At 42.7% G+C, this 20,615-nt stretch overlaps 1 long non-coding RNA gene across 1 annotated transcript; it reads left to right on the top strand.

The window, feature by feature from the left end:
- Positions 1–953: 953 nt before the first annotated feature.
- On the top strand, positions 954–18,779 carry LOC109309544. Its single transcript, XR_002100950.1, has 3 exons — positions 954–966; positions 11,827–11,829; positions 18,640–18,779. It is a non-coding gene; the product is annotated as an uncharacterized LOC109309544 (long non-coding RNA).
- Positions 18,780–20,615: the final 1,836 nt, after the last annotated feature.

Genomic DNA, 20,615 nt, shown 5'->3' with positions numbered 1-20,615 from the left:
TGTTCATTAATTTTATTAATGAAAATGTAAAAAGGTTCATATTATTAAAGTTGTGGAGAGAAGAAATGAAAAGCCATATTCCAAAGACTGTGCTCTTAGGACTAGATCCAACCAAGGACTTAAGTGCCTACAGGTTAGGGACTGTAGTTCTTCATCATGTCTTGTATTCAAAAATTTTGTCTACCTCTACCCAACTCCACAGTTGGTCCAATAAAAGATATCACCCTAAGAAATCCTTGCCTCTCTCATAATTTTTGGACCATCACAGCTACAAGGTCCCTCTTACACCACCATTACTGTGATCTAAATCTACCTGATATCTTATTAAAAATATATTTGTATGTTAACAGGCTTCTCTCATATTTTTCTTCACTATTTAGAACATTGCTTTGGTGTTCCCAAAAAGACCTGTAGACTAAAAAGTCTCTGTTCATCCTTACAACAGGCAGCACAGAAGCTTTCTGAAGCAACTTTGTGTATATAAGGACTGCATCCAGGGGTGACTAAGAATGCATTCCCACTCAGCCTTTCTTCTGAGCCTGCCAACAAGAGTGCTAATTACTACTAATTGTCAGGACAGGTGTTCCTATCAGAAAATCTACCCATTATGAAGTCAAATGGAGCCAATAGCATCAGTTCACCTGGATCCCCTAAGATGTGCCAGATGTTACTGACTCCAGCTCATTACCAGCATTGGATGGATAGGTATCAGTCTGTGGCCTAGAGCAGAACAGACCTGAGTTTATCCCCTGACTCCCTTTCAGTTACCTCAGCTAAACCTGACAAAAGAGGTCATTTTAATCATTTTGTTTTGTCTCGTCAATATAATGCAAGCTTTGAACATAATATTTTCAGTTGTCTTGCCATTGTTTTCCTGGAGAAAAGGCACTGATTTACTTAGCAGAACAGTGAAGCAAATGTTCTTGGTTGAGACATTTAAGTCTCCCTTCCATTCTGCCAGCAGGGGTAATGTATGCATCTTCATCTTTTGGATGCTTTCCAAAGCATTTAACTGGATTTAAATGCTGTGCTTGCTACAACAAGTGTCTCCTCTGGGTAACTCTTTTTTCATGTATTGGTCTATAACCTGCCACTTCTCCTTTTTTCCTAGGCTACAAAGTACTGGGCAGACGACTTTGCAGTGGTTGCGGTCCATCATGAAAGCAAAGGAAAGGAAATGGATATCATTTGGATGCCTACCTAATTTTAATGTAACCATTCCATTTTTAGGTACACCGAGTCTAGAATAAAATGGGCACGTCCAAGTTTAGCACACAAAACCCCAAATAGGAATATTGCTTTACAAAACCACAGAGCAGAATAGCAATTGTTCCTCATGTGGTAACCACAGCGATTAAGAGATGCCCATGGTAACTTGTATTTAAAGGAGAAATTTCAGCACTTGGTGGCAAACTCTGAAACCACTGATATAAATGGATTAGGCCAAAAGCATAGCAAACAATTGTCCAATTGCTGTGGCTTTGCTCTGCTCTTACAAAGCCAGAGAGTACTTCAAAAACAGTGTTGTTCTCTTGAGTATCCATGTGTAGCATGGACAGGTAAAGGCCACCTTCCCCAAGAGGAGGTTTTAAAATGTTAGCAAGCCTTTTCCTTTGTTCCTAGAGCATTCTTACCTTTCCTTTTAATGCCATGGGAGTGCTTGACTGCTGTTTTCAGCCCACATAAGAGCTGTACTATTGGAGGTTCCAGTCTGTTGTTTTTCTTCGAAGCTAGGCTTCAGTCTTGGTTAATGTTTGCCCAGAAATATGTAATTGTGGACTTCCTCCTCATAAACCGTTCCAGAGTGCAGGCTGCCATCCTCCTATGCTATTATTATCTCTGTGCCTCTGGGCTAGTGCAGGGTGTGCTCTCACATTCAAAAGGAGAGATAACCCTTTCACTGCTGAGAACCAGAGCACTGAATGCCTCCTACTATTGCAGCTACAATGGAAGCTCATGATTCATGCCCTTAAGAAAATTCCTCATACACTAAGGTAGAGTCTAAAATAACTGACTTGTTGCTCAAATCACAGAGCAAATTGAAGCCGGTACACTTCCTGGTTATTGCATATGTAAAGAGACAGAATGCCATGCTTATGGATACACACAAAAGAATTACATAAATACATTAAAAGGGAATCTTTTCTATTACCTACACATGGAGAAATTCTAGAAATATAATGAATGCCAAATATATTTATATACTTGATGCATTAGTGTAGGTCTGGCAGGTGCCCTTAAAAAACAGCATATATTTGCACATATTCAGCACTCCTTTGAGTGACACTGTATCTACAGGGTTGTGTTCAACACCTACACTGTTTCACAGGAAAATATAAATTGTTGATGGTGTCCAAGTATTAATAACGTTTAAAAAAACAACATTTTGATTCAGAGACTAACAATACAAGAGCTTGCTGTGAGCAACTTTGGAAAGAGGCAGAGCACCTGGGCCAAAGCTTAACAAGCAGAAATGTAAATTCTGTATGACCAAAACAACATACATAAAAACTAACAGAGCAAGTTGTACAGATAAATCATAGTGAGGTGTACAGGTAGATCACTAGCATGCCTACTCCAAAATATAAGCATACAAAGATTCCTCAGAATAGTGAATTTGAAGTATGTCAGGAAATTTCTGTCAAATCCTGCTGCCTGACTCACTACCTGAGACTGTTACTACAGAAAAGTATACAGGATGCAAATCTTAATGGAGAGCTGGGGAAACTGACAAAAGTATTTAAATGAGGTCTCACTCTTCAACTATTAAGGCTCCTAAAGTAATTTTTCTGCAAATATTTCAAAAGAGGATTTTGGCACAACCCCTTTACAGCTGTCTGGTTTAAACTGAAAAATCAATTGTTTATGCATGATGGCTGCTAGCAAAACTTGAGTGTCAGTGCGTGCATCTATACATGCACTTTACTGCAGTTGATTAATTAGCTCCTCAGTAAAGTATCAGTAGGCACATATACAGATGCTGAGCCCAGGAGCAGTTGACTCCGATGCAAACTGTGCAAGAGTTTATCACATCACCTTAATGGCATATGTAGATACAGCCAGGGGAGGATGCTTTGAACTTAGTTCATGGTATCCGTAGGTTTTAGTGCCTTTATTTTCCTCTGTTCACTGCAATGGATCATGAAACATTTATTGGGATTGTCAACAACTTCTTGATTCCAGTCCTTACTCAGATAAAGTATTTGTCCTTTGCTTGCCCAGAGCTACTGCTAAGGATGAGACCTCATAGGCTAGGGACAGACATTCAAAAACCTGAGCTTGAATTGATTCAATCTTTGCAGGTTAGTCTAACCTGACTATGCTAAATCACTTTGTTACTGCAAAGACATCCCAGAAAGTCAGGCACATGTCTGCAGGGGCTTAGGCTAGAAGCCAGGGGGTGCTAGAGCAGTCCTCCCATCCCTTCCATAGTGCTGAGCTGAGGAGGGGTATGGCCAGGCCCCAGCAGTATGCTCTGATTAGGGAGGGGTTCCCTCCCTTCTGACCAGCCAAGCAAGGAATTGATAACACAGTGTTTATCACCCCTAATTCAGGTTTTATCACCACATTAAGAAAACAACTGAGGGACATTACCAGCTACCTGTTGATTCTGCCTTTGTCCCATCTGCTACATCACATAGCCAGGATGTGATCTGCTAGCTAATGCTGAGAGGTGTCTGTGTAAGGAAGAGGGAGGGGAGAGGGGAACTGTGGGAAGAAGGGGGGAGCAGGGAGAAGCCAGGCAAATGCCTGCAATCTCTGCTGAGCTCCAGCCAGGGAGCAGAGGGGAGGAGCCAGCTCTGCTGTGGAGCAGAGAACCCAGGCCAGAAAGCATGCCAGGATTCTGGGGGACTCTGGTTTAACTTAAATCAGGAAGGGGTCTGGGACAGACATTGCATAAACCAGTTTGACCCAAATCAGTTAAGTCTGATACTACATTCAACCAGGTTTATCTCAAACTAGTTTCAGCCATTTTTAAACTAGCTTATGTGCACTGAACATCTGTTCTGTTACAGGTCTAAACCCATTTCTGATCACAGTTTATGTGTTATGTCTGTCCCCAACCATAGAAACCAATTCAGGATACCAGGATAGAATTCCCAGCCCCTATTAAATTCATTTAAGGGGGGAAGTCTCAGTGGTAGAGAGGATTTTGTTTGATTTCTAAGGTGACAGAGAAAAAGGTGTCTTAGAAAAATATGAAGATTAATAAGATTAATAATAAATTGGCCAATCTAAGGGAATGGATAGAAATGTTTTGTAGTGACTTCTTATGAACAAATGACATAAGGGAAGCTGTTATGATTTCTCACATACACCAAAACTATGAGCCAAGTCAATCAAAACAGGACACTGTGATGGCACAGGAAGAATACCCCCTCCCCAGAGCAAAATAGACACAGATTTGTATGCATATTATTTATATTTACCCTAAACTGCTTTTCTTACTTTCCTGAAATAGCCTTATTAAACGGCATCACACTAAAACAAGTGATCATGCATATAAAATCTATTTTTGGTAAGCATTGTATACCTGACAGTGATATTTGGCAATAAGCCCCCATTTCTTGGGCTTGAGTTTGAGCAGTTTGCACTAAATCACATGCTTAAAAATCTGACTGCCAGCCTGTGTTATCCCCATTATCTAACAAGCTGGCAGAAAACCATGTAAAAAATTGCAGCACCTACCAGAAACGGCTTTGGACTCAGTTTCTGATCCATATTTAGCATCATTATGGTAAATTACAAAACAGGATCCATGAAGCATGGGTTTTCACCTGTTCACATTTTATTCAATGGAAAATGGAAAACAAGAACCTCTGTAACATTAGAAATTGGTGCCAGAGTCACTGGATACTTGTAATTATATGAGCAAACAGACAACAAAAAAAGACAAAGGACAATATAACAATTCAATTCTGGGGCTCTGGATACTGCCAATACTTTGTAACAATTATACTGAAATGATCTGTAGCAGTAAAAAGCAGTCCTAAACAACTGTCTTGTCCCAAAATGTAGACCAACTGTCACAGGAGTCTGCCACCTCAGCCACACACACTACAGAGAAAGAAGCATCACCTTCTCCAAATCCCAGATAAAAATGAAGACAAGGAGCACTGAGACCAATATTTTTCCCCAAAAGATCTTCAATGTACAACAATCACAGCAAGAGCCCCAAGAGATGGTATATCCAGAACTATTGGACTGCCACCGGACAAAAAATGGGTGCTGATGTCACAGAAGATACAGCAGGTTTACACAATAAAGGCACATCAAGGTCTAACTTAACATGGTGGCATGTTTAGGTAATAGATGTAGTATAAGTATTTTAAATGTTGGGTAATGTTAATATTGATTGTTAATCATTCTTTTAAATTGTGTTTGGCTAGGGAAGGAAGACGCAGGTAACAGAACCCTGAGGAAGCTGGGACATGAGCCAATTAGAACCAGTCACTATATTATGGAGGGCCACCTATTGCAGAATACTAATTGTTTATACCTCCAATATTAAATACAGTATAACCTCCTAAATCCGGCATCCTTGGGATCTTGCACGTGCCAGAAATTTGAAAATTCCCCCCCACACTCTGCAACCACCCACCACTACCCCCCCCCGACATGAGGGGGTAAGCTTGCACACAGTGGCTGCCACTGCCATCCACCACCCCGCACCGCAGCTCCATTTGTGGCTGCTGCTCTGGGACCAGCTGCCACTATTCCCCGATGTAGTGTATTTTTTCAAAGTTTTTTCAGAATTCCAAAATTTTGAAAACCAGATTTATGAGGTTATACTGTACAGCACACACTAGCTGACAAGTTACAAAACAACATGTTATTGAAAGTATGGGTTTCCTTCAGCAACCACAGTTTGGCCAACCACAGTTTGAAGTATCCACACTTCAGAGAAGGTGAGGGAGTACAGTCAAAAAATACCCCCTGAGGCCCCCTGGCCCTGCTCATATCCCTCACTCCCCCCACCCCCACAAAGCCTTGCTGGTGCCTCTCAACCCCACCCACAGCCCCTGCTCCCCCAGCCCTGCTGGCTTTTCCAACCACAGGGACTTTTAGGAACCTAACCCCCATGGCTGGCAAGGGAAACCTGTACATACTAATGAGCAGAAACATCAACCAATAGCAGTATAAGCTACGTCATATATATGCATTTTGACATGAAGATTTGGCTTTCTGTACCTGTGGTCTTAGTCCCTTACTTTGAAATGAATGTTTATCATTGATTTTTAGCAAATGCAGAAAAACAAATAATTGCAAAAGAGGAAAAATATACAACCAGCATTAAAATTATGTTTAATCTAAAAAGATGAAGCTATGCATCTTAAAAATTATAAAAGGACAAAAAAGCGGTTTCCCTAAAATGTTTAATAATATAATTATGCACTTATCTAAAACAATAGAGTAATATGTCTACTTTGCAAAACATCCCAAATCACTTTAACATCTGATAAAAGTTTTCATCTGATTCTGGAATTCAAATGGCTGGAGAGAGACGTGGCGACTTTTTAATAGCGTCCATCTACACTACAAAATAATATACGCCAAGTAAAGAGAAATGGAGTACTAGTTTGCAACTGCCATAGGAAATGAGATGGCTAAGACATAATTAACTGGCTAACTAGGAGAGAGAGGCTAACACCACAGATATTATGAAAAGTGTTGTGAAATATTGATTAGCTGCAAAGGATCAGACTATCACTTCAGTTCTTACCTGAAAGAGATGTTCTCTTAAAATTTAGGAGAAATTTATTATTCCTCCTAGATTTTTTGATGGGGATCTTAATAGTTAAGCTACACAGATCAAAGTGCAGGGCTACAAATAGAAAGTGTTAGTCATCTGCCTAAGAACTTTGAATGTCAATTTATGAAGCCACTTCTTTAAATATTTATTCTGGCTAAACACTCATTAAGGGAGTTTGCTTAAGTAAAGTGTAATAAAATTGAGTAAGGGCTACAAGATTTGGCCCGTGACACATAGCAGCCACAAAATGAAAAGGAATTAGAATGAGGTCATCTTTGAACACGGATCCCAACAAAGTAAGAGTCTATCCAGCAAGCTGTTCTGCTATTGACAACTTGCCTCTGTGTTCCTGTTGAAATCAGTCCATAAAAATCATATTAAAGGATTAGGCATCAAACATTTGTCTGTCAATGTGCATAAGAAATTCTTCACTCAGAGGATTGTTGACCTTACATTCCTAAGAGGATCTTTTGCCCTATAATAAAGTGTTCAACTGTCAACAGTAATTCTGTGCTTCATGTGTCTGTTGACAAAGTCTGTAAGTAGGATTTTGCAGGTAAAACTTTCTCATTCGCTCTACATGTGCAGGCTTCTCACACAAAGTATGGAGTGGAATTCAGATGCCTTGAATGGCTTTGCATTGATGTATATATTTAAGATATATTTGCTATAAATGATACAAATGTGAAGGGCTAAACATCCACCTCAATTAATACAGATATATCAGTCCACTTCACTGAATGGCTAACCCTATATACTGGTGCATAGGTTAATTTGTATGACAAGTATGTATGTATAGTATACATATACATAATTTAATACTCCTTTCTGTGAAGATTCATAAAGCATTCATTGGGAAACAATCACAAAAAATGCATTATTTTTAAGGGCCTGATCTGCAACACAGATTTCAGTGGGTCTCTCACATGAAATTTTTCACATGAAGTTTCTCACGTGTTTGCAAAGGAACAATAGCCCCATGCCCTTCTTGCAGGTCTGGGAACTCCAGATGCTCCACCACCCTGATGCAGAACTCCCACCTGAACTCTTGCAGAGGCAGTGTCGCTCAGCACATGGGGCAGAGCTATGCTTAATTCATTTAGGCCTTCACTTGTAAGAAAATGCTTTACTCTCACATTCACTTTACTAGGGAACCTGAAACTGTAGGTCTGAAAAAAGGCTCACTGTCTACCCACTCAGATACCAAGCAGCCCCACAAGTGTTCCATAGTCTTTGTTGTACAGAATCAATGAGAAAGGGGGAAAAACCTAAGGCAGATTGTCTTGTTTCAAACTCTGCCAGCATCCTGCTTCTCTACCTGCCACGTAAAATAGAAATGTTGGGGTGAGGAAAATGCTCCCACTCCCATCACCACCACCACCACGACCAAGAACTGCCATGAAGAAGAGAAAGGAGGAACCTAAAGTGATACATGGAGGTCCCTAGAATAATTAGTATTTCTGCTGGAGACAGGGTGTCTTGTAGAATCTTCCCCGCTTTCTGATCACCTACAGTAATCTTTATCCTGATTTCTCATGTGTAACAGGGAACACTAGCCCTGTTATGGAGAAAAGATGGCAAAGTGAAGAAAAGCACCAGGGTCTTTTTAAGGCTAAAACTTTTGTAGCATGAGAGAGAGGGATGGCTGCCTGCAGAGAGGGAAGAACTGACAACCCAACCAGAGGAGCAGAGACAGACCTGGACACAGGTATGGACAAACCAGGCAGCCACCCAGGACCTGGATAGAAAGGGGGCCCAAAAATGGTAATTTTTTTCCCATTGTCCGATTATTATTACCATTTTCTCTGGCAAAGTGGGGACCAATACTAAAAGTTCATCCAGGGCTGCCAGGAGTCTAGGTACATCACTGGGCAGAGACATCAGCAGTCAGGAGAAACACCAAGTGGTGAGCAGTGGAGGGCAAGCTGCCAGCTGCAGGTAAGGTCAGGAACCCCACAAAAAGGCACAATAGACTTAGAGTGGAGCTCACTACCCCCACCCCCCGTGCCCCTCTTTGTTTCACAAAGCACAGCTTGCAGCTAGCTGGCTACAGAAAACAATAAAAGAAAGGGAAGGCAGGGGACTGGTAGCACTTGCACCGAGTAAGCAGGAGGCCTGGTCAGCTGACTGAGGAGGAAGGTTTAGCTGGGATATAAATCCTTCCTCGAGGTAAAAGCAGGGCGAATGATCCCAGTGGTGGAGAAGAATGGAGCCACCCTGGGCCAGGGCAAGCCCTGCAAGAAAAGCTGATGATGAGGAGAAGAAACCTCTGTTGATGGAGTGAGTGAGAATCCAGATGATGCAGAAGATTGAGAACTTAGCTATTGTGTTGACTCAGGAAGGATCCTGGGAGAAGGGAAGTTTCCCTTTTTCCTTTTCATCTGCTCAGGTGTTGGTAACACCCAGTGGAAAGGGACCGCTATGGTATGGAGGTATGGAGGCCACAGAGTGCTCAGCACCCTGCACATTTTTCTCCTCTTTTTTTATCTATTTGGGTTAACCCTTTCCTAATTTTTTTGGTGGTCTTGTAGAGGGAGGTAGGCAGGAAGGGGTTAAAGCCCCAGGGGGACCAGAGGTCCTGACTCAAATCAAGTGTAGTGACAATGCATAGTGGGTGCACGGGGGTGCACGTGCACCTTCTGAGAGTGGGTGGTGCACCCCCTGACAGTAGCATTCCCGGGCAGGGGGGGCAGGCAAGAGTGCTGGTGCCCACCCCCCCCAGAGCAGGGGCTCCCGCCATGGCCCATCCCGCCAACCCGGAAGTGCTAGTGGCATATCCAGAAGTGCCAGCAGCATACTGCTGTCAGTTGCAAATTGGCAGGATGGGCCATGGGGGGGACCCTACCCTGGGACCCCCCCCAACCTGCGGCCATCCCCCCTTGGTCACAGGGGGCCCCCCCGGTCACTGACTTGGATGGCCCATGGGGGGGACCCCACCCTGCGGCCACCCCCCCTTGGTCACAGGGGGCCCCCCCAGTCACTGACTGTCCAGCTGGGGGGGCACTAGTCTCCCATGGTCAGGTGGATTGGAACCCAACACCAACCAAAGATAGAGGGAGAGAGTGAGGGAGAGAAGGGCATCCCCAAGCTACCCAGATGGGTCAGTAGCCCATAAAAGAGGGGAGGCAAGAAACCCCCAGCTAGACCCTGGTTACCTGAAGGCAGCTTGTTAAACACAACATACTAACTATAACATCAAGGCATGGCAGACGGGAGAAAGGAGACAGATTAGTGGGGTTTGGTAGGCAGATAGGTGCCGCACGGTCACCAGGGCATGCCACAACCACCCCTGGAGTGCAGCCTATTACACCATGCCTTATATTTCTATTTCTAAGTAGAAAATGTTCTACTTTCATTTAAAATAGTGTAAAAAAAACCCAGTTCCATGATAAGAAGGGAAAACTCTGTGTGACTGCAACCATAACATTTAAAAAGATAATTTGAACAGTTTTGCTTATCCTCATAATTTTAAACCAGTGTAAGCATTCTCACACAAACATTGAACCAGTTTCACTACACTGCCCTGAAAATATAACTTAAGTTAGTTAAATCAGTGCAACTCTTTGTATATCCCAGACCCAAGCTGTCACAGGTAGGTGCTCCATCTTTAGTCATTCCCAAGTCCTTTTGTGAAGGAATCATCTGCTAGGACATAAGCTCTGGTGACCCTGATGGTAGTTATTCTCTCTATCTTGGGAAGCTGGAAACACCACCCAGAAGAGATGAATAATGATTTACGTGTACAAAGGAGGACTAGGCCATGGAGCTGCAATGAAAGCAAGAGAGAAGTTCCTAAATGCAGATAAAATTTTACTTGTCAGGTGAAAATATGAAATTCAGTATTTATGCACTCTGGAAATCATGAAAAGTTTAATTTATTCAATGTGGAAATTATTTGAAATAATACAGGCAGAAAGAAGAGATACATTCCATTTGATTTTTATGGCACACTATGGTATAAAATAGATTTTTTTTTATGCCAGACATCCACTGTATTCTGAACACTTGCTATAATGATCCAATGTGTCTCAAACTCAGGCCTCTGAAATTAATAGCTGCATATTCTTCCAATGCAATTAAATGGTCTGGAAAAAGGCAATGTACCATCATAAATACTCCTTTATTAACACAATTCCTTTACTAACATTAACTACCTGTATATCCTAGGACAGGGACAGCCAACCTGTGACACATGGCACAGGCAGTCTGTGTGTGTGGTGCACAGCAGATCAGGGAGGAGGTTGGCAGCACTGTGGCAGTTACGGCAGAGAGCGGAAAGCAGAGCAGCAGATCCAATGGGGAATAATCAGAGTGGCATTCAGGGAGTGCGTGGGGCTTAATTTGTGGCCTGCCTGCTAAAAAGTTGGTCCCTGCTGTCCTCAGAAGCACATTTCCCAGATAAGCTGCTGAATACCCAAAGTTACTGGGCCAGATCCTTATATGGTGTAAATCAGCACATGCCAGTTTATATCAGCTGAAAAGAGAGATCACTTTTTTACATCACAAAAACACCCCTTGGTAAAAATTGTTACCTCTGCTATTAAAGTGAAAGAGAAAATGACTTTTATACTAGGCTTTTACATGCCTACTTTTAATACCATTTTTTAAACCCATAGACAGTATTTTCTAACTAATACCAAAACGAAGTATAGTTTATGCATTTGCAAGTGATCACTTGTCTGACATATACCTTGAAGTCAACAACATTCACAGAGCTGTGTAAAAGATACTAGTTTAAGTACCTTGCTGACATTAAGTGCAAACTCCTTATAAGTAAATTACAACTACTCCAATGACTAAGTAGCTGTTTTGGAGGTATTTTGGCACAATTGTTCATGGAGTTTCCAGTAATGTCACCTTCAAAACAAAAAGTACGTATTTTCCTCCACCTTCCCCCACCCCCCTTTCACTTGTTTTTCAGGAAACCACATTTTTAGCTTTCCTATAGCTGATACAGACTGTGTAAATGAGGTTGCGTTATGTCGCAACCCGCAGTGTAATATAATAGGAGTGAGGCAACACATTATGTATTACTATGCATGAAGTGAGAAAAATCAAAACAGAACAGAAAGAGGGTTCCCCTTGCCTTGATATAATCCACAGTTAAACAAACTAGTACTCAAGGGAAACGGATAATCATAACTTAACTCCTGAAGTATCACCACACAACCAGTTAGCACCACTACCCAGATAAGAGAGCTACATCACTGTGAGAGTTAAAATTAGACACAGGTCTAAATCCAAAATGGGACTTTGCACCTATCTCCAGCATTTCAGTGTCACTGAGATCCTCAGAAACCCCACTTAAGTGCTACCTAACCCTCTTGGCACCTTGATTTCCACTGATACTCATGCCCAAAGTCAGAGGAATCCTGCTGACACTCGGCAAGATTCTGGGACTCAGGATGCCTGTACACCAGCACATCGAGTCAGACTGATTACCATTCTCCAGCAGCCTTCTGCATTTGATGTATCAGCATCCACACACTTCAAAATGGCAGGGGCACTTGAAATAAAGCTCATCAAACGAGCTTTAGTTCAACCACCCCTGCCACCATTTTAAAGAGCAGTGACACTGATATGCAAGATGCTGTGATGCTTCTTGCATATCACCACCCTCCTCACCGCCAGAGCACTGTTGCCCCTAGAGATTACCTTTGCCCACTGGCTATATTTCCCAACTTGATACTGTCAATCTGTCTCTGGCTCCTGCCTGGCTCACCAATTCTTGCCCCTAGGATTCCTTTTACCAGAGACCGCCAAGGATTGACACGAACCCCCATCTGATTTGGTATCAAGTGAACTTTTAATAGTAACCCCTAAGCTTATTACTAGTATTCTTCCTTGCAATACGACCTGGCAAGCAGTGCCTCCAGGCGTTACAACAGCGACCTTCAGTAGTACCGGCCTCAGATCCTCTGCTGGGTGTGCGAGATGTTGGTTTCTGGATTCCTCGTTGTTCAAACAAGAAGTCTCCCTGGGGTGGCAACACAGAACATACATGGTCCTTTGTTTGTCCATCACTTCTGTAACTTCTCTCATCCCAAATTGTCTAATCCTCTGGCTCTGTGCCAAGCATGCTTTACATGGGGCACCCATCCCCTGGCACTGTGCCAGCCATGTTCCTTATAGAGAAACTGCTGTCCCTTGCTTGCCCAGTGCCAAATCACAGTACTTACATCTCCCAGCGCCACAGAAGGCACTCGGTTCAATTTTGTTGCTTAGTTCTGGAAAGGCCTGGACTATAGCTAAAAGCCGTCGCATAATTCAGTTTGCCCTCTACAAGCATGTGTAAAAGTGTCCTAGATGTTTTCCTGTCTGTGAGGCCTGACCATGTAGTTAGGATAGATCATGCCTTTCACAAAAGGCAGCTTGAGGATGAAGCTTTTGGGGGCTGGGAGGGTGATTATGTGCTTCAATGAACCCAACAGCCCAGCAGTTAGAATACTTGCTCAGGACATATATGACCTATTTTCAAATCCCCGTTAATTTGAAAGCAATGAATGAACCCAGTCCCCCCTAATTCCATGACAGTACCAGAGCCAGTAGACTACTGGGTAGGAAAATCTTTTTTTTTTCAATACCTCCCATTGGAGCTGTTCCACTCTGTATAAATAATAAAATATTCATAGGAGCAGGGACTTGGACCTGATTCTCCCACATCACAGGGGTTCATCCTAATGAATGAGTTACAGAGTTAAACTCTATTCTTTTTCTCTGGCCCAAATAATATTTAATTATGTGTCCACAAAAGGACAGATCCACTGGGAAAGAAAAGACGGACTCACCCCAGAGCACCCAGGGTCCATGCCACTAACTTCCTACCTGTGTCCTAAATATAAATGTGGTGGCCCTGTCAATCACAAGCAGAAAGATAGCTCTAAATCATTCCCATACTCTAACGTAAACCCTAGCTCTGCCTGCTCCAGCGGGTCCAGGCAGAAGACCCCAAGCAGCCTGACTCAAGGAATTGGTGGGGAATGATGCCAACCGCATTGCTAAGCCCAGCCAGGAGACCCCCTAGCTACCAAAAGTTCCCTGGATAAAAGGAATCCTCCCACCCTACTGCTGGGAGCCCCTCCAGCTCTAACCCTAGGTGGAAAGCCCCAGGGTCCACCCCGCCCTACTTATTCTTAGCACAGACTGCCCTGCAGGAGTTAGCCACTCTTGGGGGAGAATTTTCACCCCATCATTTGCTGCTGAAGTCCATGTCAAGAGAATAAAAATGCTGATTCCAGCAGGAAAAAATGGGGTCAATTCTCACCCCAGCAACAGCAAACTCCACTACTGCTCTACAAAACTATGATGCCTTGCATGACCCATTGCCTGCACTTGCTGCTTCCTGCAGCTTGAAAGTGGAGGCCAGTGGAGGGACAGGAGGGCAAAGTATGCCTTCCCTGTCCTTCTGGTGTCCCTCCCAAGAGGTGGCACCTGGTTCATGTGCCCCACTCATCCACCCCATGTTATGCTACTGCCAAGCAGAGTAAGGCAACTAGGCCCAGATTCATAAAGGTCAAGGCACCTAACTGCCAGTGATTTCACACACAAAAAAAGATTAAAATTTGAAAGACAACGTGTTAGCCTTTACATACTGCCACAATTATTTTTGCAAGTAGAGCTTGTTTTTGAAGCAAGTGTGAATTTTGTCAACTTGTCCACATACATCCCCCTTGCAGCTTCAAGAACTTTGTCTAATACATGTCCCTTCTAAATGGGAGTTAAATCCCTAATTAACCTTTGTTAATTGGCCACCTGGTTGCAATTCAAGAGTCAGCCTAGGCCCACTCTCTTCCTCAGCATTCCCTTTTGCCTAACTTATGCAGCTCCCTGCCCAGCATGCTTACTTCAGTAAATCCAATTTTATGGTTCCCAGCTCTCCCAGTAAATTAGGAGATGCCAAACTGAGGATTCTCCTAAGTAAAACAGTGCTTGAAAGCTACACACTGTAAATCCTAAATCCCTTTGTGGATTAAGGCCTAAACATTGTTGCAGTTCTTGTACTTGGTTTACTCCTGTGTGCAATTTCTTGAAACTTTTATTGTGTACTGCATGGTCAGAGCCACCCCCCACTCTCCATATTCTCTTAGCCTCTGGCCACTACAGAATTTACTCTAATATCCAAGAAACTGGGGGGGGAAAAAAATTTCCAGTCCACCACATTGTAAAGAAATGCACAAATGAAGCACTGAAAGTAAATAGTCTTGCAAATAAAACTAATGCAATGTCATCTACTGGAAAGGGCAGATTGACAACCCTGGTGCAATAGCTGTTAAACATGAGATTACCTGTTCATACTATGCTTTCTTAAATCCAATGCCTCCAGATCATGGTCCCTGGGTCATTTTTATTTCCCACTGTAGGAGCTGTTAACAGAAATAGCTAGCTAGTGCTCTTATATGACACTGCTAGTGCAGTGGAAGTGTGAATACATCATTAATAAGAGATGTTGCTGCAGTAGGGCTCTGTGAGAATAAGAAAATCATAAATCTGCAGAATTTCACACCTGGGACTGCCACACAATTAAAAACTTTAAGACTCAACCTCTAATAGTCACTTCTCTACCTTTCACGTAACTGTATTCCGAGTCATGCTCCTAGGGTATATGCTTTCTCTGTTTCTCTATATGTTTATTTACTATGAAACACTTTGTTGGAATAGCACCAGATATACTGAAAAATGAAGGAGAAATGATGCAGATCCCTTTTAAACTTGCATTTTGATGACCATTCCATTATATATTAACGAATGCCTCCAGTCAGATAATCAATGGGATTGTGACATATCATGTACAACTGCTAGTCATCATAATTGTCTTCCAGTAATTTTCATTTTGCATTCTCATGAATAAAAATGCTATAAGAATTGCCTCCAGCAGTTCTCATTTAAGGTCATTTCAATAGTAGGGTGGTATACCTTGGGTATCAACTTCTCCTTATGGTTGTAAACTGCCATCCCCATTGGTCATTAGTGTTATTTAATCAGTTCTCATCTTCCAACAGACCTTTTAAGGCTGTTCTACTTCTCTTTGTAGTTGTTCATCTGCCAAAAAGCCACCGGTGATCATTGAAAATTTCATTGCACCCGTGTACTAAATAGCTTAATAACACTTAAATGGGATACACCCATGCCTCTTCATTTTTCCCTGGTACAGTAGTTATGAAACAAATAATTTACCTTCTCTTTCATCCAGGAATCCCCTGGTCAAAGTAAAACCAAACACACTTTCTATGCAAAAGAAATAAAGCATAAAGGACAGGCAGTATTGGAAAAGTGAGTCCCCTCATCTTGTGGGTACAGCCAGCTGCAATGCTGTCTCTCTGTTGGGCAAAGTCAGGACATTCAACCCGAGCTGGAGGAAAACACTATCAAGGCATACAGAGTAATTTACCTTCCAAACTAGTTCAGTCCTGCTTGGGTTGTACAAAACTGCGTTTATGGACTTCTGTAAAGCGAGTGCATCAAAGCTGCTCCATGTAGGTCCTCAGGCTGGACTGGCACCATGAGAGAGGAAAGATAAATGTTATAATCTATCTCTTAATTCAGACAACCACTCTTTTTTCCTCTCTTACCACACTCCACCCATACCCACAAGCTTCTCCAGTATAACTACTATTACCATATTTACTTGAATATCAGATGACTTCCCCAATAGATTCTAATTATATATGGAAAACATATAAATTGGTTATAATGTTCCAGTTATAGAATCTAATTAGTGGAGGTTTGCCTTGAATGTGTTCCCCTCCCACCACTACAGCAGGGAAAATAAATCTGGGAGGTTCAGGTGGCCCCCTTGACCTCTGTCCTTTCAAATTCAACTTCTACCCCTGAAGCCCTGTATCCCCCTCTTTACTATCAGACCCTGCTCTCCCTGAGCATGTGGAAGGAAGGCAAATTTGAAAACATTTAACTTTGTATTACAAGTACCCAAAGACTTAATTCATCCAGAATTGATGCATTTTACCTTTTCTGAAATTACTGCAAGTTTTAACACAAGTATTCCACAAACACACTTTTAAGCAGCACTTTTATTCCTACTTATATATAATCTATTTTTTTTGTAAAAATATACGTCTATATATAAGGTTATATATATCTACAATCCAAGTATCACTCCACAAAGAAAACCTTCACTCATTACAAAAACTGCATCCATGAACCTGTACAAAGGCTCACTGGCCACCCAAACCCGTTACAATATCCGCATCACATGCAACACACAAAAGCAACTCCTGGTCCCTCAGACCATGCAACCTTTCCTTTCATCCCCACCCCGCTTGTGGGGTCACGTAGTCAGCTTATCTGTCCTCTATGTCACTGTTACTCCAGCTACCGCTGGAGGACCTGCTGCTGCTGTTGCTGCCCTCAGTCCCCCATGTTTCTTCCTCTTCCTTGCTGTCTCTACCCCCTTCTCTGCTCGGAGAGAGGGGTTGGAAGGTCCTGTGCCACATGTCTCTATGCCAGGTGGCTTTGGCTGCATCCTCTCCATCCTCCACTACTGATTTCTAGTAGTAGGTCTGGAGGTCGCTTAGAGCCACTGTCATACAGCATACTACCTCTACGACCATGTACAATAGGAGGAACCTGGTTTTCCACAGGGCATTCCTGATGCAGGATGCAAACTGGTCAAAACGAGGTGACAGATTCCCCTGGTGTTTGGCAAGGTGGCCATACAGCGCCCCTTGTCTAGTTAGCCAGTTGACATCCGTCACTACTTCACAGAGCTGCTTCACCCTTTTCCATACCTCTTTGGTGCAGGTGCAGAGCCAGAGGAGGTAGTCAATCATATTGATGGCTCTGTGGCACTTTGGCCATGGGCAGCTGGGTCTCCCCAACTTCCCATCACTGGTAGGGCTCAGTGGGCTATAAGCCAGTTCAGGTCCTTCCAGTCTTTGCGCAGGTCCTTGTGGTTGATGCCCTCCAACACGGTTGGCATTTGTCACCTGGGAGCAGGTCCATGGGTGATGTGGTGTCCCTCAGCCTCACCATCTCCTGGATCTTCTTGTGGCTGCTTATGGTCACAGGCCGTGCGCTCTGCAGGCCATACAAGCTGCAGCACTGGTTCAGGATCTTGTAGAACCATGGTGACAAGTATGCATGAATGATATTAATCCAAAGCCAAAAGGCTCATCATTTACCATATAGTTCATTGGTGTGGACTCCACCAGAGTCAACAGCATTTAAAGCCATGGTGATGCAACAGCTCAGCTTTGCTCAGTATATGTGTGTAGACTTTAGATACCTCCTCCCCCAAAAATGCTTCATATGCTAATTAGCCCCTCATGACTGGAACTGAGGTTCCTTGTCACAGTCCTGGGATCCTCCAAAATTTATATGAGATGCAAGGCAACATGGCCCAGCTCTACCTCATGGAGGGTGGGGCCACACTAATCATATGCAATGGGCTGAGAGAGGAGGTGACAGAGGGATTCTGGGTGAACTGTTTGGGGCCCTGTTTGGTGATGTTTGCCAGACACGGCTGGTAAAGAAACAGGAATCATTGGAAATGGGAAAGAAAGGTGTAGCTCAGCTGTGGAAGTGAACAGCAAGTCAAAATGCAGTCAGTGTATTGGATCACCATGACTTGAAAAGAGCCAGTGTTGAGGAGGACTGAGCACAATGGGCAGTACCATATATCTTCTTCATATGGGCACTAACCTGTCCTTGTGTTAGGCTCCTACTTGGCAGGGAAAATACCATGGCCATGATGGTGATAGGAGAAATAAACTGATCAAGGTAATGAAATTAAAATGGCATCGTGTAGTGCAGGGTGCACCTTTGTCTGCTTGTGGACAAGACTCCCTATGAGAGCCTCATAGTTAGCTTCCCACTGGCTAGCTTCCAGTGGAAGGATCTCAGCTACCCGCCAACTTTATGAAAACAAGAGACTCCTTCCTAGCTTGCTCCTGCAGCCATATGGCTGAGAGCAAGCAAAACTCAGAGGCATCTGAACCCCCAAACTTCTGGACTTGGGCCTGCATGTAGGATGCCCGCCAAAGGATTTTGAAACATCTGAAGCCTCAGGCAGGGGTGGAGGATGCTTGCTGGTATTGTCGCCATATTTGGTTCTTGAATGACTCATAGATTTGGAATTGATTTCGCTGATTTGACTTGGAACATAACAATTTTTTCTTTAAAAAAAAAAAAAGGTTCCTATCAGTATGTTTCCCAATATAGGTCATGTGTCTTATAGCCATGTTAAGTGTTGATGGCATTTCATAGTTTCATAGTTTCATAGTTGTTAGGGGCTGGAAGGGACCTTACAGTTCATCGAATCCAGTCCCTTTGCACATGGGCAGGAAAGATTTAATCAATTCCATAGCTGGTTTCCATTATTGAGCACATGCTACTTTTGGCAGCAGTTTAATGATGGACAATGTATTTAATGATGTTTCCTTTTATGCAAGTATAAGACAAGAAGTTTTTTTCCCCATGCTGATTGGGGAAAAAAAACCTTGTCTTATATTTGAGTCAATATGGTATATAGCGCAGGGGTGCTCAACCCCCAGCCCATGAATCAGGTCTGGCCCCCAGCAAGATGTCATCCAGCCCATGGGGCTCCCCAGGGGTCCAGTTATTTGGCAGCAGGGGAGTGGTGGCACTTTGCACACTAGATCAGGCACCTGATCCCAATAATTACTCAATCCTAATACACAGGGCCAGGTGGAGCAGTACCAGGCACCAAGGTCCAATCCTGGCATATGAAAACTAGCCAAGGCCCTGTGGGGCCTGACCTAGCCCACAAACTGGCACTAAGCCATTCATCTGGCCTCCAGGGTCGAAAGCTTGAGAACCACTGATAAAGAAGGATTTTGTTGACACTTTTCTAATTTTGTGTTACTGTCATATGCAGTGAGGTAGTAAAGTTTAGCTGGTGTAGACTTAAAAGAGATTAACTATAATTTTTCTCTTACCTAAAACAGCTATCCTTATTTGAAGGATAACATATATGGGAACAAAGATATGTAATACTGTGTATTACATACAAAAGTATTTTTTAAGAAATGGCACAACATTTCACAAATTGTCCAAAAAACAATCCTTCTTGTTATTGTTTATCAGGGTAATAAACAAAGACCCAACCATATATGTCCTGTTATGCAGAGAAGTTCCATTGATGTCGAATTGGTAATTATTATGTATAAATCATTTTACTCTCACCAATTATCTTTTTCAACTCCAAACTACTTAAAACAGGAGTAGAGTGTTCCTTCTTTCAGAAAATAAAATGTTAATTGAAAACTCCAATTTCTGTAAGCCATCATATATTAAAATACACAAGGCTAGTGGAAAGACAATAGTATCGGATACTCCATTGATTACTGGCATGCATGTATAAATCCACTAATAGAAGGGGAGTTCTAATTTTGAAAGGAAGATTCTTTTTTCACAGGTGTAAAGGCTTAAATCTAAATTCAAAGTGATTATCCATACAGATCTTAGAGTGCCAATGGCTGCCAAATTATAGTCACTAGATTAAGCCTTAAGTGCAGCCCCTGGTAATTGGTGGAGCATAAGTACTGTATCTCAGAGAAACAAATCTGGGGTAGAATTTTCACATTTCCTCCCCCAACATTCCCAAGGGATGTGCAGACTTTGAAAGGCTAAAGCACAATTCCCTCCTTTCATCTGGTCAATTACTCAAAAGAAGTGTATCTAGAGAGTTAGAGCTGTACTCCACAAGTCTAGCCACCACCAAATTAGCCCAAGTCAGGCACTGGGGAAGATCCTCTTACGCTTCTCCTTGGTTAATCTGGCATGGGCACACTCCAGCCATAAATAATGCCTTTGCAAAAATGACTCTTTCGGTTTCTTTTCATATTTTTACCTTTCTGGGGTGATATCTTCTGAGGTTCAATTT

Source organism: Crocodylus porosus, unplaced genomic scaffold (assembly GCF_001723895.1).
Source record: "Crocodylus porosus isolate Cpor-Errol unplaced genomic scaffold, CroPor_comp1, whole genome shotgun sequence".
Classification (NCBI taxonomy): Eukaryota; Metazoa; Chordata; order Crocodylia; family Crocodylidae; genus Crocodylus; species Crocodylus porosus.
The sequence above is the reverse complement of the archived record's forward strand: the minus strand, read 5'-3'. Positions and strand labels throughout refer to the sequence as shown.